Consider the following 5,160-nt stretch of genomic DNA (forward strand, 5'->3'; position numbering starts at 1 on the left):
AAATTTTTCTATCTCCCTAATTAGAATTTTCTAGATATTGATAGCTAAAAATGACTTACTCTACTTTCATGTAAACATATTGCATACTGAGCACTTAGGCAAGAATTTCATACACATCATTTCATTTGCTCTTGATGACATCTGGTTTTAGTTACTTTCTAATACACATCAACATTAAAAGCAAACTCACATTTTCTTCTATGGTGCTCTTGTGCCACACAATGGAAGCCTTTTAGAAGCAGAAAGCTGATCTCTGTCCATCCAGGTGACCAATGACAAAGATGATCTGGGTATTCTCCTCTTTCATAACTGTGGAGAATAAAGCAGAAATATTTAAACAAGTCAAGTTATTCACACAGGATATTCCTTCAGTGACTATGGGAATCAGGGACTTTATGTATCATATAGGCGTGTGCCACATGCTCTGTCTGCCCTGAACTGCCTTTAGATATTGTTCCAATATTATTCTATGCATGTTCTTCCCTAGTCCTTACAGTAAGACCTATTTAATCCCAGGTTAAAGACCTGGGCTTCCAGGAAGATGTCCAAGAACAAAACTCAGCAGCTTCCCATCAGTAAGCGTGCCCCACAGCTGTGAAAGTGAAAAGCCACCTTAGCCCTGAGATTCTGCCTCTGTCTTAGGTTCGGGCCGCCCCTTTACTCTGAGTCTTCTCTGATGTACACACTGCTTCCTTGGAATTGGGTCTGTGACTACAAGTTTATTTAAACTGAAATCCTATTTTTATGACTTTCTACAGGGTCACTTTCTCCAAACGCTAATTCTGCTCTCAGGATGTAGAGATTTTCTGGTGGAATCTTGGCAATTTCAGCAGTATCTCTTATCTACCTGTGATCTCTACCATAGTCTAATATCTCTCCCGTTTTTTTTGGATGTGTGTGTGTGTGTGTGTGTGTGTGTGTGTGTGTGTGTGTGTGTGTGATCTTCCCTGTTAGGCAATATTTTCTTGAAACTGATAACTAAAATGATGTAATGCAACTTTAATCTAGACATACATACGAAGACCTACATAAGCACTTCCTATGTATAATTTCAGTTTTGGTTTTTTACCTCTGTTTTTGTATAGTGCTAGTACTATGCTAAATATATAAAACAAAAGTTCCCTGAGGAGTACCACTTATCTAGTGTTCAATACACTAGGTTACTCTTTTTCTTCACTATTTAATCTAGAATCCTTTGCCTTAGTAAGTTCTCTTCTCTCTCTCTCTCTCTCTCTCTCTCTCTCTCTCTCTCTCTCTCTCTCTCTCTCTCTCTCTCCATTCTCCTCTCTCTGTATGAATGTACATATGTGGAACTTAACATTAGTCAGTGTGTCACATTTAAATAAGAGGTACAACACTGGGCGTAAATTTTAAATGTCATTTTTTAAATAAAATTAAATAGTTCAAACTACTTAGAATATCTAAATTTTCAGTGTATTCTTATTTATATAATTTTGTAATAATTTTAATATTGTAAAAATTAGATTAAATAATATGATTTACTGTGAAGTGTCTAAATCCATTCTTCATTGTTGATAGCATTAAATGGAGTGTAGACACATTATATCTCCAAATACAAAAGTCTGATAGGAACAGTTATCAACATGCAAAGTATATAGAAGCATTAACACATTTGGTTCACTAGTACTAATATGAAGGCCATGGACACATTGGAGAATCTTTGCAAGAATCTTGTGCAAAATAAAAATCCCACACAGACACTCAATAGGTATATTCTGGAATGTCTGAGTGTGTAATGTGAAACCATGAAGTCTAATCAAGAGATTCACCTTATTAAAAAAAGTCAGCCGGACAGACATTTCTTCACAAATCTGGAAATTTGAACTTTCTTTGGGAGACTTTAAGTTTTTTAAACTATGTTCAAACACTATTTTTTTTTTATCAATAACAGAAATTTATATCTGTGAAATCAATTGTGGTATGTAATGACAATGTACTCTTTCCATGTCAAAATTCTTATATATGAATCAAAAATGACATAACTGTGTACAGGTGTTCGGCCTGCATGCATATCTGTGCTCTATATGCATGCAGTGGTCAGAAGTGGGTGTCACATTGCCAGGAACTGGAGTTACTGAAGGTTATGGATGACGATGTGGATGTTGGGAACTGAACCAGGTTCCATGGCAGAGGAACCAGTGCTCTTAGCCACTGAACCATCTCATCAGCCCCACAGCTCCACCTCCTCCTCTTCCTCCTCCTCCTCCTCCTCCATTCTCTTCTTCTTCTTCTTCTTCTTCTTCTTCTTCTTCTTCTTCTTCTTCTTCTTCTTCTTCTTCTTCTTCTTTTTCTTCTTCTTCTTCTTCTTCTTCTTCTTCTTCTTCTTCTTCTTCTTCTTCTTCTTCTTCTTGAGACAGGGTTTCACTCTAGCCTTGGCTGTCCTGCACTCACTTTGTAGACCAGGCTGGCCTTGAACTCATAGAGATCTACATGCCTCTGCCTCTCTGAGTGCTGGGATTACAGGTGTGCACCACCATGCCCAGGCCAGCTTTTATTCTTAATACCATTTTGTGCTTAATAATTTTAAAATTACCTGTTTAGCAAATGGTAAGATAACTGCCACAATGAAAAGTAATAGTGCTTCCACTGGGAAACATAAATGACTTTCTTCCCTAATCACTAAGGCATATCCATTTGACAACAAATATTTCTATGAGACCAACCAAAGAACCATTGTATCAGTATTCTGTTGGTGCTACATGTGGAAAGAAATGAGCTAATAAAGACGAAAATGGTCAAGCTGCTTTAAAATTGTCTTTTTAGTTGTTTGGAAATATTTTATTTTTGTAATGTTTAGGATATGCAGGGACATTTAGCAACATCAATAATAAGTCAAGCACCATAGTTGATTATCAAGGTGTATCTCTGAAGCTATGTACTTTCCCTTTCTCTTCTCCCCTCCCCTCCCCTCCCCTCCTCTTCTTCTCTTCTCTTCTCTTCTTCTCTTCTCTTCTCTTCTCTCTCTCTCTCTCTCTCTCTCTCTCTCTCTCTCTCTCTCTCTCTCTCTCTCTCTCTCCCTCCCTTTTTCCCCCTCTCTCTCTGATGACATTTTTGGATTCAAGACTGGCCATTGTTTTTGTCATGAAGAATCTTCCCTGCCTCTTGAGTAATTGAGCCAACAAATAATACCTCAGAGGGAGTGAGCTATTTGTTGCAAGAACAAGCAAATATAATGAGATGGTTTTTTTTAATTAATTTGGTAAATCATCCTACATTTCTAAATGGCCTAAAGTTGGGACTACTAGTAATGACATCAAGCTTCATTATTCCTTCACATTAGTCCATCTTCAGAAAAGTGCTCAGAATAAGGTTCATTCAAACATAAAGTTTGAAGAGATTATTTCCATATTCCAAACACTGTTATTGGTAGTCAGTATATGAACATGGATTAAAAAATCAATAAAGCTCCTATAAGATAATAATCCAGACAGTTGAGTAGGATAAAGTATCTGAATACTTAAGAAGCCTACAAAAGTAGGAAATAATAAAATAATAGAATATGTTTTGTACTGTTAGAGGTAATGAAATAAAAATATCACCCAGAACATTATCAAAGTGAATTAAGCCAAATTAATATTTGCTTTTTCAATTCTTTGTTATTTCCCTTTTCCTCCTTCATGCACATTTGCTACTACAGAGTAAACTTGGTGTGCTTTCAGGTGAAAGAACACATTTGCCTTATAGATAAATTATATGATCATTAAACAACCTCATAACCCTTAGAAGATCTGTGAGTAAACTGAGTCTAAACATCATAGCTCTTCTACACTGATTTCAGAGAAGTTGGTAAAGGCATCTAAATATGAATAATATTTTAAGTGACTGGCAAAGACTGTCTGGAGGAAAATAAAGAGGCTCATTTCCTCACGGATGTTGATGAATCAATTCATCCCTGAGGCAATGATATTAGTATGTCACCTCTATGAATCTTCCTAGGTGACTTGGTGTATATTTATATTTCCTTATTGATTACACTAGGTTATATTAAATTCAGCATCTCTATTCAATTGTTTAGTCTAATAAAAAATGGGAAACACTAAAGATTGGCTCTTTTTAAAGATAAAAAAAAATCACTCAAACATTGGTTGCTTTAAAATATCAAAGGGAAAGTTAGTCTTCATCAGCTACTTTCTTTATGAAACACTTCAATGTTTAGTGAATGATGGAATAATTAGGCCATCTACTGGTAAGTGGAAAACAGGCAACTTATACATCCAAACTCAAAAAGAGATTGCCTTGATGGTGCACAAATGGCTTGAGAGTTGACAGGCAGAGAACATTTTTCCTTGTCTGTATCAACTGGTGCCCTTGAATTTTAATAGCTGAAGCTACAGTAATTTAGTTTTATATTTTTCAATAATGTCCATAGAGGTGAGGGTAACAAAGTAAGTATAATACTTGCTTCATTTATGTACTCACATATATTTATTGATAGTCTTCTATGTGTAAAGCAGAAATTAGAGACTCGTCAATATTTAGAATATCTTCCCTACTCTCACCAAGTTCATACTCTATAGAGACAAGAATTTAATTAAAATTCAAAATCTCAATAATATTTTGTCAAAGAATGGAGGCGGGAACGTACCTGCTAGAGAGTTTATCCCCTACAGAGTTCCAAGTTCATAGTCTGTGGGGAAGGACAGCCTTCCATTTGGTTTCTAGAAACAAAAGACCTGAACTCTTGGATCTTCATTCTGGAAAATATTTATCCTATTGTCAATTGAATTCAAACAAATGGCAATAGAGTGCATTTCTGAAGATTCTCAGTTCCTCTAAATTTGAGTCTAATTCCACATTGCATCAGAAATTGCAATAATTCGCTGAAATGAAGAGGATAATTTTACACAGCTATGTATTTTTAAAAGCGGATTTTCTTTTCCTTCAAGCAACAGACTTACTCTATTTTTAGAGGAGGAAGCAAATAGACATGCCCAGGTCACCCTGGGGACACTCCTCTAGGCTTTGCAGTTGCTGCTGAGGTTTTTATGAAGGTCACAGAACCTGCTCTCCAGGTGTGTTGGAGACTTCAGTTCTCCAGACTTCAATTTGTCATCATTCCTTGGATATATTCAAATTCACATCACATCATACACACACACACACACGCACACACACATACACACACACACAATTAGAAGT

The sequence above is a fragment of the Acomys russatus genome, chromosome 23 (genome assembly GCF_903995435.1).
Source record: "Acomys russatus chromosome 23, mAcoRus1.1, whole genome shotgun sequence".
Lineage (NCBI taxonomy): Eukaryota > Metazoa > Chordata > Mammalia > Rodentia > Muridae > Acomys > Acomys russatus.